At 40.0% G+C, this 15,052-nt stretch overlaps 1 long non-coding RNA gene across 1 annotated transcript; it reads right to left on the reverse strand.

Annotated features, from left to right (window-relative positions):
* Positions 1 to 1,223: 1,223 nt before the first annotated feature.
* LOC128791318 (uncharacterized) lies at positions 1,224 to 3,935 on the reverse strand. Its single transcript, XR_008432025.1, has 3 exons — positions 3,738 to 3,935; positions 3,536 to 3,619; positions 1,224 to 2,168 (listed from the first exon to the last, which is right to left on the reverse strand). It is a non-coding gene; the product is annotated as an uncharacterized LOC128791318 (long non-coding RNA).
* Between the last annotated feature and the right edge of the window lie 11,117 nt (positions 3,936 to 15,052).

Here is a 15,052-nt window from a genome sequence, read left to right on the forward strand (position 1 = left end):
TTGAAGAGAATAACACCCTTGTAGGTGTCTGTTCTGTTGTCAAAATACGTGTTCAACAGCTTTCAGCAGCATGTTAACAACTCGTCTGACATCGAAACCATGTTTGCTCTCGTGTTGAACCTTTGTCTTGAATCTGCACTTTTAACGAAGTGCAGGGCAAGAGGATTTAAGACTGGCTGGTTGCAGAGGTCAGTAGGTGGGAGAAACAACAGTCCTATAACTCACCTTCAGTCAATTTAACTGCAAGACAAACTCGGGATGATGAGAACTGTGCCAACCACGTATAAGTGCTGACATGCTGCAGAGTGTGTTTCATGATTCATCAGCCACACCATGATTGATTGGCCCAGCATCCTGGCAGAGCCTAGAAATTTTTTACTAGTCTCCAAATGTGTTCCATGATTCTTCAGGCAATCTCTGATTGATTGGCATGTGGGCTGAACCTAGATTTATTCTTTGCCCATGCACTGAAATATTTGTTTGATGATTCATCATACATACCTATTGACTGGCACATTGGCAGAGTCCAAAGTTTCTTTACAACATAAAATATTGTTTTATGATTTGTCAGGTAAAATGAGTGTTTCCTGCTGACACTTGTAGATAAATTCTGTTAGTGTGAACTGGAGAGAAGAATACAACCTTACCTTACAGGTACTTAGGGCAGTGATGGACGATATGGTCACATTTTTTTGGCAAGAGAGAACAGCTTCTTTTGCTTGAATGTATAGTCAGTCACCGTACCTTTTAAACAGCTGAAAAAGACCTTACCTTGAAGAGCCTGTGTTGCAAAATTCAAACTGATGGCATTACTTTTACACATTGAATCTTGTTTATATTGGTCTGGTAACTATGTTGAATAGGTCAGCCAAGTAGGACTAAAACAAATAAAGGCCTTATCTAAGTCTGTAAAGAGAGCAGATTTTAACAAAACTTTAAATTGTGCCATTTGCCTTGCACCACCAAATCACACCACCATTCTCTAACTGGCTTTTAACCATACACATATTACTTGAAAGCCAAAGGAGAGATTTTAAAAGCTGGCAACAACTTTTGCACTGGCACATCAAAATGGGAGTAACGAATTGGATTCTCTTCTGAATATTTGTAGACAATTATTCTTAAGTGATTCTGCCCTGCCCTCCCCCTGATGAATAACATTTATCCAGGGCAATGGATTCTCAATTTGTAATTCAAAAAATGATTTATTTAGCATTACACGTCATTGTGTAAGAATTGACTCCATGACAAAAGTTTCTGGGAAGTTGATATTTTCTTTTGTCCAGGAAGATGGATGCACTTTCTAATGTCAGGTTTCCTCCCACAGTTATTGAAGCACAGAGACCATCACCTAAAATGCATCCTTTACGAACCAGGAAAACGACATCTCATATGTTTCTGCAAGGTCTGGGCACATTTCTCCAAACTCTGCCCACACTAGTATATTTCCACATCAACTGAAAATATTTTACAGCCTGTTTGGAGTCATTGCAGAATCATTTTTCCAGGCAAAATTAAGCCTGAATTGTAATTGTAACTCTTGCTATTCCAGGAAATAAATATTAGTCTTCTATGTTTTCAACTCTTTTGCCCCCACAATTAGCCTATTTTTATTTCTACTTGAGAAGCAAGGAAGGGCATAGATTGAGCAATGTATCACACAGATCAATTAACAAAATTGGTGCTCCTGGGGCAACCAAAAGAATATATGATAAGGAAGAAGAGGGAAAAAAAATGAAAAGGAAGAGAGAAAAACATAGGGCTTTTGCAATGTAGAGGAACAGAAAAAAGGAACTTCACTCCCTTCTAAGTGGACTGTAAAATAAAGGCATTAAAACTAAAATTATGTTATGAGCTGAGAAATCATAGCACAGAAATAAAAATCATGGAAGAATTGGAAAGGATGAAAGTCACAACCTTTTGAAAGTCTTTTGATGAAAGTCACAACCTAGGCAGTGTTAAGCTCTTTGCCAGGAAAAAGTGGCTATAGGCAACATTTCCCAACTAAGATGGCTTCCTAGGTTAGTCCATATGGTTCTCCTGGTTGAAGGAAAACCATTAATCTTCCTTCTTCTTTTCTCCCTTCCTCCTCTTTCAGTGCAGGATTTCCTTCTCTGGGCTCGCCTCCAGGCACTTCTGTCACAAGAAAGGGCTACAGCATTCTGCAGCTGAAATTGCAAAGGGATCAGCTAGTGAGAGAAGGTCTCCTTCCCTCCCTTCCAGCCTCCCTCCTGGCCTCCCTCACTCCCACTGAATGTTTTGCATTTGCAATCCTTGTGACTTTATGCAGCTGAGGCATCACATGTGTCATGACTTCTGCAGGTCTCTGACATTATTGTAGGGTGCCACTTTTAGTTCTTTAATAGTTTTTCCCTCAGTCCTTAAGAAAAGATTGGTATCAATACCAAGACAAATGTTTATCTCCTAACCTTGTCTGCCTACGTAGGTTTATAAAGAAAGAGGATTAGAAAAATCACTGTTTTCTCTTTAACTGATGTATTTCTCCATGGATTATGGCTTACAATGACTAAACTTTTACTGACTCCTTCACTCCAAGAAAGGCTCCTTAAATCTTAAATTCCACTGCAAAAAGAGATTTCATCAACTTATTTACTATTGGTTTAAGAAGTACTAGCTAAATGGGAATAATTAGCAATTACTTCTTTTAAACCTTTTTTTTTTTCCTTGTAGGAAAGATCCTAAATGGTATAAGGCTGCTTTCCTTGCTTCTTGGCTTGTTTGAATATGTAGAAATAAATTGACAAGAAATAATTAATATAATCCACATGAGAGAGAAGTTGATGGGCATGAAAACAAAGAAGTCAGTTGTGCATTTTTTAAATAACTGGACTTCAGTTTATTGCAAGACATATTTTTTTTTACCACATTAGGAGCTAAAGCCTGAAATGCTATTTATGAGCTGGTAGAAACTGAACAAAAAGACAGCTATGGTGCTGGGGCCCCAGGACGTGCTTATGTTGCCTACAGACTGGTCTAAAAAGACAATGTGTAATATGCAATGTGCACTGATTTGCATCTTGTGAAGTCACTTATGCACTTGCCAAGAGCAAAGTATTGGTGTGGTGTGTAAACACTTTAATTTTACTTTGTGTGTTTTTCTGTCATCTTGTAAATTTGTGGGCATTTATGATTGTTTGAACAGTGGAAAATTGTTCTCATAAACCGCAGAAGATTTTGAAGCAGGATTATCGCAAAAACGAAAGTCAATAAAATTGGGGTCAATTGAAACAGTTTAAAGACACTCTCTGCTAATAGAAGACTTAGACAAATATATCACTAAAGCTTTCTCTGAATCAGACTGACAGATGTCAGCACTGAGATACTGTACTTTACACACTAGATTCTGACATAATTTACTAATTTTGTAATCTAATTTGGTAGTTTTTCTCCTCAAATGGGTTAAACACATAAAAAATTTAGAAAGCACTTATATTTTCATTAAACAATACTTCATATCTTTCTAAACTTTTGCATTTTAACATAAAAAGAGAGTACACTATGGAAACGTACATACCAAAGAGACAGTTGTACTTGTATGCAAAACCAAAACCAATGACAACCCCCAGTTTTATGCATTACTTGTCCTGTGTACCTCCTGCTTAAAAAAGAGAAAATAATATAAGAAAATGTAAATGCAGGTGAATTAAGCAATTTTGGGGATTTACTTATTTCTGGTGTTGCCATGGAAGAATGTTTCTTGGTTCTAATGTACTTACCCATCTGCTGAAGAGGTGGCTGTAACCCACCAGTCATGAGAAGCACCAATGGGCCCTTCACCGCTGTGAAGGAAGGGTCATCATGGAGACTTCCCGTTTTTTGCAGTTACAGCTGGGAAGAAGAGCAAGTGGCCACTCCTTCTCTGGGCACTTCTCCACTTGCTTCTGCACCTCTTGATCTCAAAGAACTGTAAGGTGTCTGTGGTGTGATTACGGGCAGATAAGGAATAGCAAGTAAGACAGCTGATAACCCAGAGGTCATTAATTTTCTCTTCCAGTGAAGTCCAGATAAAATCATTGGTTAATTTTCAGATTTTTATAGGAATTTATCACTTACAGCTCATTTATCCTTGGTCATGCTAAAAAATATTACTCTATAATGAATATATCTGCACATCGCAATATGAAATGAAACCAGTTTATTCTTATATGATAAAATGTGTCCTGACATTACAACTTGACAGCTATTGAAGAAGGGTCAGACAAGATTATTTTTTGAGAGAGTCTCAGCTGTATAACACTTGGCATGCTTTGTGTTGTATGACCGCCCATGACTGATAGTCTGAGCAGTAGTGCTGGTACTTGTTTGTGTATTCACACGCATGAGGAAAGCACAGGCCTGGAGTACTCCTCTCTTTGCTGAACCATGGATACTGTCAAGTGCATTTATGGCTTTGTGTACCTAGAACCAGCCATTTCTGCCTCCCAGGCCCTCAGATTGGAGTTCCTCTGCTAATAAAATTCCCAAATAATTATTACTGCATTATCACAGGAACCCTGACTCCAGCCCTGCATCACTCTGCGCCTTCATTGAATGCAGTCTGTAATGCATAGGTTAGATTTTTATGAGGGAAAAGCCAGCTCAATCTGCGTGCCCAGAGAGCAAATATTTCAAAATAACAAACAAAGTAGTATTTTCATAAGGGCACTACTCGGTGGCACTAAGGGCAACCCTTCTAAGGCTGAACACAGCAGTACATGTAGCACTTCCAGTTACGTGTAATTAGTGGCAAAATCCAACAGGTGGCACAAAAGTATTTGAATTTTATATTGATTTAAATCATATGCCGTTAAATTACCAAATAAAGTACGGGGGCATTTTTGGTTAAAAAAAAAAAAAAAAAAAAAAAAAAAAGGGCGGAGGGGTGGGGGGAAGGAAAAAAGGGAGACGTGTTATCCCGAAGCGGCGAACGACACCCGCCTGTGCCCAGCACCGGGGCGAGGCCAGCGCGCTGCTCGCTGCCTCTCGGGCCGCCCCAGGCAGCCGGGACCCGGAGCCCCGGGGAGGTGACACAGCGCTTCCCTCGCCCCTTCTCCCCAGCGGCGGCGGCTCGGCCGGCGGTAGGAGGCGGTGGCCGGGGGATGGCCGTCCACCCCCTCACCCCCACGGCCCCGCCGCCGCCCGCGGCCCGGCCCCGGCCCCGGCCCCGGCTGGCGGCAGGGAGGGAAGCGGGGCGGGCGCCCTCCGCTGGCCGCCGCGGGGCCGGGAGCGGGCCCGGGAGCGGCTCCCGCCGGCGCTGCCTGCTTGTGCTCAGCCCGGGGTAAGCGGAGAGGGGATGGAAGGAGGGAGTGAGGAAGACTCGCACTAACCCCGGAGAGCCCCCCGACCCGCCGTAAATAAATCCACGGGTGAAGATCTTGGGCCTTCAGCGCCGCCCGCTAGGCAGCACTGATGGTGGCTTTGAACCCCCGAGAAGGCAACTGAGATGTTTTTAAAATGGGTTTGTCCTGGAGGTTTGTGTGGCGAGGGAGGAGAAATGAGGGCTCTCAGACACCGGTGGACAAGGAGCGTTATAAAGGCACGAGTTGCCTGGAATAGTGACACCCACGAGTTGCAAGCACAGCTAAGTCTTCCAGGTTGGAGTGTAGTAAACACATCTAAAGGGACTTACATAAGAGAGAGGATGACTTCGTGCACAGAGAAATAGTGATATGGCAAGGAGGAAGGGTTTTAAACTAAAAGAGGAGAGATTTATATTGGATGTTGCAATGAAATTTTTTACTGTGAAGATGCTGAGACACCAGAACAAGTTACCCAGAGAACCTGTGGATTCCCCATCCCTGGAAGTGTTGAAGGTCAGGTTGGATGAGGCTTTGAGCAACCTGGTCTAGTGAAAGGTGACCCTGCCTATGGCAGTCAGGTTGGAACTAGATGATCTTTAATGACTTTTGCAACCCAAACCATTCAACGAATCTGTGTTTTCATATGATGAACATTAATTGTGGAAATGCTAAAATGTTAGTCTAGGCCTTATGAGTAGGTTCAAAACTGTGTGGCATGAATTCTGGGGTTACTGTCTTTATTTGCTACTAAATTATTGTAGCTAGTCAGGTGGAGCTTTACTGACATTTTTGTTTCCAGACATGAATGTAGGAGACATATAAATGGCTTAAATTCTTATGCAGTCGTGCACCTAAACCTGAGACTTGCATCCAAGTCAAAGGCATTTACAAGAAGTTTCAAGATGCCTAGTTTGCTAAATTTCTGGGAGGCAAAGGAGATGTGAAAGAAAAATTGGGCAATTGCCATAAGTCTAAATGCTAGGGCTAGTTTCACATAAACATTTGCAGCAAAGGTCTACAAAAGACTTGAGCCTGGGATAAAAGATATTAATTCATGCCACTTTACAGTTTTGTTCCTAATTAAACAAATTGTGAGCCCATCATCTGTGACTTGTAATGGAGCCAACCTACAGATAGATAAATGTCAAAAATGTCAGCTTCTTAGTGAGCGGATCCTGTGCTTGAAACAGGATACAGTTTCCAAGGTGCAAACTGATAATCTCTGTTCCTGTGGGACCAAGCTGGAGCAATCATGGTAGCAAATGGCTAATGTACTGCCACTACCAGAAGGGAGCTTCAGTTGGAGCTCAGAGAGCAATCAAATCATACCACTATGCAAATGAAGGAGGAAAAAACCCCAAACCCAGTTATTTGGCCTTTTTGTGCAAAAAACCAAAAAAGAAAACAATGATCTGGGCACAAAAAAACATACCTGTAAATTTGGGTAGAGCTGACATTTACAAGTGTCAGACATGAAAGATTATTCAGCTGTTGGAGAAATGGAAGGATATAAAATAGAAGCAGCAAATAAAATTGCAAGGGTGAACCTAAAATTTCAGGTCTGGTCTAGACAGCTGGAGAGCAATAACACAGGTCTGGCTATAAAGTGCACTGGCATGGTGACTCTGGGCAAGGAAACCTGGTAGTAGATGTGGTAAAAATGAAATTGAAGGAGTAAACATGTAGGAAATAAATAGAAACTGGGAAAGATTAGGGCTCTGAGAGCTCAAATAGGCTTTAACTGCTCTAAGCAGCCTCTATGGGGCCCCTCTCCACAACCGTGTCCATGGACCCAGAAGAAGCCTCACTTCAGCTCCAGCTTGGGACTGCTGGTGTGACCCTGTCTCCTGGAGAGACCTCAGACCTGTGTTGTAGGTAGTTTGTCTCCCAAATGGATGCCTTTAGATGTTCTTTATTGCCTGTCTTCTGTCTTTGTTGTCTGGGTTGACTTTAGACCTGTGTTGTAACCTCATTTCCACATCTTTCTCTTGTACAGGCTCATCATTTTGGTTCATCATTTTGCCATCTTTGGGACTCCCAGAGGGCCCTGTTCCCTGTGTGATCTGTGTCCTGGGTTCAGAGGTGGGATACTGCTGTGGTCACTGCAAGGCACTGCCTGTACTGGGTCATCCTCGCCTTGGGGTTTGCACTACCTGAGGGAGCAGCTGGCCCTTCCTGCTTCCTGACACAATGTAAATTCTTCTAACTCATTGAAATCAGTTGGGTGGTAGCTGATAACATGGATTTAACCAAGACTGAGCTAACTGAGCCTGGCTGTTTTACCAGTAAAATTTGATAAGAAAGCTGGAAAGCAAAAATACAACGGCTGAAATAATAGTTTGGGCTCCTGTATGATAAAAACTTCTTAGTAAGTGTCAGGGAAAACATCCTGAAGTTTCATCCATGTGAGTTCCTCATGCAGGTGTGGGCTAGGTGAGGCAAATTGCAGGAGAGCAGTATGCTTTCAAAGTTGTTTCTTTCACTGAATGTGTTTCCTGGCTCCAGGTATAGAAATCATAATGGCAGCTAGATGTAATGAGTGGGAGCTCAGTGAAGTGGTGGGATTTGTTTAGTCTTGTCTTGAACATTTCTTAATGGGATGAAATTAGCAAAATTCCTTGAAATAGAAACTCCCTGACAGTTTTGCTAAATAACCCTCAAAATTAGCAAATGCTCAACAAAGGTGAGGGTTGCTGCATAGAATGAAGCCGTGGATGTGTTAGAAAGGGAAAAAAGCACAAAAGGGAACAAGAAACTCTTATTCTAGAACATAGCTAAAATTTTCTAAAGGGACCAAGAAAGCCAACATAGATCTAATGAATGGGGTTAGCATAAGCTGTTTTCTGATGAATACTGAACCACTCAGTAGTCCTGTGACCAAGTATTGCCATCAGAGAAGAGAGTTGACAGAGGTTATTGCAAATCTATCAAGAAATGTGGGGGTTCACTATCCCTGACTCTTCATTGTAGTTTGTTCTTCAGCACTTTTTTTTTATTATTTTTATTTTTTATTTTTATTTTTTTTTTTATTACAGGTAGGGTAATAAAGAATACAGTGTCTGTATTCATACTTGTCTGTATTTATGGCATAGTATGATGACTGTGTTGTGTAGTAGATACTTTTGGAACTGAAACATTGTGAATAATCTGTGATAAGTGTATGGCCAAAAATCTGAAATTAAGCCCACATAAACTGGAGCTGCTTCAAAAAGAAGTTGTGTTCTTTTGGCCTGTGGTCAAGGAAGAGGGAATTCCTACTAGCGATGACAACATATACTATACAGGGATTACTAGTACTGTAAACAGTCCCAGATGTGTGCAGTTTTACAGTTTTTAAAAATAGCTGCTTTTGTGCAAGGAGAAGGAAATCCATTTGAATGTGACTTGACACTGACATGGTTGAAACCATCTGTGTTGGCCTCCTTGGGTTTCAAAACGGATTCTTGCATTCATAAGCTTGGATGGTCTTGAAACAAACAAAAAGGCTACCAAGATCAATGACTCAAACAGAAAATCTGAGCTCTATAAAAATAGGCAATAAAGTAAATGCGCCACTGAGTATTGGGTAAGTCTAAGGAGTATAAGGAATCTTTGTGACTATCCATGAACTTGTGAAGCTATCCATGAACCTAAATTAAGGTGTAAGGGCCCAAGTGGAGCCAAGATATGTAGTACTAGGGTACCTGAGATGGCTGTCAGAAAACTAATAGGTTTGACAATGAGTGGTGGTTAAGTATTGCAATTTACATAAAAGATTAAAAAATTACGTAAAATCTGAGAAAAGAGATACCAGAAGACATACGTTTAAAAGAAAAAATGAAGATATAACTTGCATGGTTAGAGACTTCTTGATAAAATCAAAAAACTTGCATCTTATTAGAGTTTAAATAATTGTTTTAAGAACTAGGAATTATTAGCGATTGATTAGTATGCATATTGGTGCAACTGAAAGGGGGTTTCCAAGGTTATGTCATGATTCAATATCACCAGACTTCTGTGTGCCTCTTAGATAGGGATACCAGTATCTCATATGAATTGTGATTGATTAATGACTTTCTCTATTCAAATGTGATCTGAAATGTGTTATCATGCTGTTTATTCCTTGGACCTAGTGTGTGTGAATCACTTCAGACATGCTGCAGTTTGTTCCAAGGACCAGTTATAGTCCTTAAGAAATATAGTGCATAATCCTCTCAATGCTTCTTTAAGCAGACACTGTATAATCAGTTGATACTCTCATAGCCCAAGTAGTCTGTCTACAGGGTCATTCATTTAAAACTAATAATTTAATATAGAACCAAAATGTCCATTGTCAGAAATGCCATACTGGGTTCTTTCAAGGTCAAAACCTCCACTGGAACCATTTTCTAATGTCTGTTTAATGGTTGTGTGATTCCAGTTGGTTTAGAAAGGTTTAAAAAGATCATCAGGCCAATATCTAGGAGAGTGAGAAACAGAGGTGGATTTTAGAGAAGTAGACCAGTAAAACTCAAACGTGTGGAAGATACAGTTTTTCAGGAAATTGGTCTGAGAGATAAGAGAGCCAAAGGAAGGCAGATATCCCTTGAATACATGAGTAGTAGGGACATACATAATTTTACATTCTGCATGAAAAATAAGAAATATAGTAAGATAGCAGCTTTTAAAAATTGTTCTTTATGTCCAGTAAAAGGACACGGAAAGGAAAATAAAAGATGACGTTATTCTCAGAAGCATAGCAAAACTAGGAAGATAATGGCACAAAAAGGAAACAAATTGGAGAGGTAACAGGAAATCATTTGTCTGTGTGCTCTAGCATTAAGAGAGACGAATTTGGTTACTTTGGACAAACCACACCTAGGAGGCAGATGTCATTAATGTGGGTTTTTTAAATCAATCTTCACTAAAATGACCGTCTGCAAGAGCTAGCTAATTCAATGCAGTCCAGTGAGAAAGAAGGGAGAATCTCAGCCTTGAATGAGGCATGTACAGTTTAGAGACAGATAAGACTGGTAGGTTCTCCTGAATTGGCTGAGCCTGCGGTACCTCTTCCCAGGGTGACTGCAAAATAATCTGCTGTAATCAACTGCCTCTGCAGCCAGAGCTGGGATAGGTCATGGCCTGGTTGCTCATGGCCTTGTAATGTGTGAGCTCTGTGTTGGCAACTGAAGTGAAAATTGTATTGGTATTTGAAGTTATTTTGTCTTCTGCTTTTCAGTCACTGGGGAGTGACATAGCTTCCTGTCCTACAAAGTTATTCCAGTTTCCCACCTGTGATTAGACTTGTGCGGCTTTGCTCTCCTGCATCTAAAGATGTGCAGCTGGCACAATAAAGGACTTTAGATAGGTTTTGCTTATAGTAGTTGCTAGTTTAAAGATAGTTACTGAATTATAGGTTTTACTTGAGCTGTTTAATTTGTATCCTTGACAGCTGGGCAAAATACCAGTGTCTATAAATTCATTCCTGTACTAGGTTTAGAGCAAGTGTAGAATAGTTCTAATTCTAGCCTGAAACTGGTGGTCTGTTTAGTTAAAACCACATCAAATGTAGTAGTCATTAAAGTGGTATTTTTTTTCTAGGCAATGCTGTGCTCTGTTACAACCTGCCCCTAAAGGCAAGTGTAACGGAGGTTCTTGTTAATAGATCCCTTGGTGTGGATTAGAGGGAAATGACACTGAATGACCAGTGTTTATATATCTATATCTATATGTAGGGTTTACTTTAAAACACTTCACTTGCAATGGAAAGGAGGTATGTAGCCATTTTGGTTATTATCTATAGTAATATAACAATAAAAGTATAAAGATATCACTTAAGAAGATATATGAGGAAAAGAAGGAGAAAGGATAAGATGATGGAAAGATATCACCACCGGTGGATCCAGCAACAAGACTTGATTGTTACAATTTAGATGTGTATTGGTCAAAATGATGGTCACAGTCTTGATTCACTGGGGATGGGGGAAGCTCCCACCACATAAAGTTCAGTGGATTAAAATAGGTTCATTTCAGGTGGCAGCGCCCAGGTACCACCCCTAGGGGCAAGTTTAACACTCTGTTGCAACACTCTGGATCATGCACAGTCCTCAGGTGGAAGGCCCCAGAAACAAGTCTGGGGGAACTTTGATGGTTTGTGACACCCTCCAAGACGTGACAGCTGCCTCTCACATCAGGGTAGTTGAGCCAGTCATGCCCATCAGAAGGGATGAACACCTTCAGGCCTATGTGTGAATAGGAGGGGGAGTTTTCTCACCTGAGCCAGCTGTGTAAGGGAGGACATTGGCAAGATAAAAAGCACTATCCCACCTAGCAGGATTTGCTTCTTATCAGCCTTCTCTCTTATCTGGCTCAAAACCCAGCTTGTTGCTAAACAAAGGTTGGTTTGTCATGGTCATCCTCTGGCACTGGGAGTGCAGCCCCTCTGTCTTATGCAGATCAGAGGTTTTTCTAACACACAATCTCTCCTTCTCTCCTTAGGTTGGGGGGGCTGCAAAACCTGGTCTCAGCAAAGCATTCTGCTGCTTTTGTAAATGGTTGATTGTTTGAATCATTAACATTTCAGTCTCTCACATCTATGGAAAGTAAACTAGATCAAAGTTATTTTTATGGTATTTAAAATCAATATCTCAAAGCTATTTTTCATAACAGAATAATACTTTTTTAAATGAGGTTTAAAAACTTTGGGTATGATTTTTATCCTTTGCTAAATTAAGAGATGTTTGGGTAGCATATTGGAAAGAAATTAAGTGTGTATGTGTGTATGATGTAAAGATCTCTGTGCAGAGATACTGGATAGATATATAGCATCTACATGTATTTTGTATTTAAACACATATTGATGCAACAAAGATACATTTCTGGAATAGAGTTTTTTTTATAAAGAGCATAATTTCATAAATACACATGTAGGGCAAATACAGAAGTACTGTAGAAATAACAGCAGTTACATACTGCTGCATAAATGTTATTTTATACTGCATGTTTCTCTATGTGTGTGCACATGCATCCTTGTCTGTGTGTCTCAGTCCTGGTGCCAGTGGATTCAGCAGCTGGAGCTTGTTCTGCTTTTCAGCATCTGTGGGTACACATACAAGTCAGAGGGTCTCACAGAGATGATTCTGTCACCTACAGAATGGTGGGGAATAGGCTATGTGTGGGTCCAGCACATCCTGCCACAGTCTGCAGTTACTGAAAGTCTCCTTGTGCTTTGAGAGTAGGGCTGAACCTGCTTTTTTGTCTTCGGCACTACAAAACGACTTTGTGTGCGATAAGAATCTTTTTCTGATTGCATGAACTAAAGATTAAATAGCTATTAATATAGTAATTACTGAGACAGGAATCTAATGGTGTGGTTGTGAAAAGTGTCACGGAGTACCTTAGAGTGAGAAGTGTCTATAATCACTCTTAGATGACTGAAGTACATGCTGCTAATACTAGATGTGGTTTTGTCTCTTAGAGCCAGGCCTTCTCATGCATACAGCTCTGTCCCATCACTTCTGCTGGCAAAAGTCTTCAGGCAGCAATACTGTGAGCTGAATCTGTAGCGACCGGAGGGGAAAGTAACCTGAGAGGAAAAAGATGAGATCAGACCCTGATCTGATTCACACTGCAGCTGTATTAACACCTGGACAAGGCAGATTGTATGTAAGCATGGTTGAGGACTAAGAAGGTGTGCAGGCCTTCCCACTTGGCAGCAGGCCACCTTTAGTTTCTGGATCTGAGGCTGAAATGACTGCTCTAAGTGAGATCAGAAATTTTTTGTTATTCTAACTGATAACAGAGCTATAAAAGTGGCTCTGAAAACTGACTGCAGAAATGGTGGTTCTCTCTTTTGGGATAAAATATAGCTGAAATAAATATTTATCACTGGGTGATGTGCCTATTTTGTCTATTTTTGTCTTCTTGGCAGAATCAAGATCTAAAATAAAAAATCATTCTAAGAAATTTGTAACATATCTATTATACATAAAAATTGAATGTGACAATCTTTCACTGCTATTTATTCAATCTGAAATGTAAAACTTCCTGTGGACTGTTATAAGAGAAATACTGGTTAATGAAGCATTTAATAAAGACTTGGTGTATATATTGAGCAGATTTTGTGAGAATTCAGACTTCTAGTACAGGATGAGAATAAGGACCTATGGAGTACTAGGATTTTTTTAACAGAGATGAGTATCAATTTAAAGAGCTCAGTTCCAGAGAATGAAGATAGAAGCATATTTTACCTTCAGTGGTTGTTCCATGCTATGCTTTTGTTATATGATGTGTCATTGTTTGTTTAATTAAAAATCCCTCTTGATTCCATTGAGAATGTAGCCAAAAGAAACAGTGCAATACCAGTTTTTTTGGACTCTGTCACTGTACTGCATATTGTAAAAATGGTTAAGATATGTTAAGAAAATGAAGTGTTTGTTAAATTCTGCTAAAATATACATTAATTTGCATACATATATATAGACACACGCACACTTTTATAGAAAGTAGTGAGTGTAATTTTAGAAGTCATAAGTGTCAGCAACTTCTGTTCATACCATTTTGTATATGATCAAAGTGAGAGGAACCAAAGCATAAGTTTAGTGGGATCATTTTCCAAATCAGGAAAAATGATGGTATTTGACAACATGATATTGATGGTATTGGCAGAGCATTTATTCAGGTATTTGTTGCCTGTAGCTTAAATGACTTCACTGTGTAATAGGTGTACTTTACAAAAGAAGTAGTATTATACTGTTTTATTGTAATAAAAATGCTATTTGTGCAATAAGGCATGAACTCTGATCTCATTACACAGGTTGTGTATACAAATGGTTGAAATTTTGTTTACAGGCTAGTCTGTGTCCCTGATTAAGACCATCTTTATAAACCAGAATTCTTCATCAAGATGACCACTTCCTGAGTCTTTAACATGTATTTCCAGGCTTGCAAGGGAGTGGCAGATTTGGTTGGAGTTCTGCAGGAAAATAGAAAGTGAAATAGCTTATTTTTTCTTAGAAATACTCAAAATTGCATAAACTGATGTACAGATATGCTGAAGAGGTACTTAGAGATCCATTTAACCTGAAATTAAGACCCTGCTGTGGCTCAGCCTGTTCACGGACTGCACTGCACAGTATGCCAATGTCAGTATTACAGCATGGATATATAGGTGCCATTTGGCTAAAAAAGTATCCAGATTAACTTAAATGTGGCTAATTTGTGGGACATCATACCAGTTACAGCATGTACCTGAAAGGCTGAAACTCAGATGTCATAAGCTTAGAAACTTCCGAAGAACAGGAAATGAAATAAAATAATGAGATTTTTCCTGTCTCCCTTTTCATCCCATTTCTTCACCATGGAAACTTCTGCACTCACTTCTGCTGCTTAATTGTAATTGTGCCTTGAGTGTATGGTCAGACGCCATCAGTGGTGATGCTTGTCAGCAGTGTTGGACCATTACTGGAATGAAGTGTTTAGAAGGTGTGGCTTCCTGAAATTCTTGAACATTTCCTCAGTTTGTCCTGTCATTAGGTTTTGGCATATACCTGTTGATAGCTTCAGACCTTTTTGTTATTTATGTATTTTGTTTGTTGGCAGAGGTGTGCTACTTTTAAAGATCTGCCTGAAGATCACTGCTGAGTGACAATGCAGATTGTAGTCAATTTTTCAGCAGCATGACTTAGGTTTGAAGCATGCCTGGGTCAAAGCATGAGTGAAAGGTGATCCTGAAGCTGCTGAATGGTCCAGATCCCCAGGATTTTCGCACCTGTATTTCCACGTAGTGATGGAAA

Source organism: Vidua chalybeata, chromosome 1, assembly GCF_026979565.1.
Source record: "Vidua chalybeata isolate OUT-0048 chromosome 1, bVidCha1 merged haplotype, whole genome shotgun sequence".
Classification (NCBI taxonomy): Eukaryota; Metazoa; Chordata; class Aves; order Passeriformes; family Viduidae; genus Vidua; species Vidua chalybeata.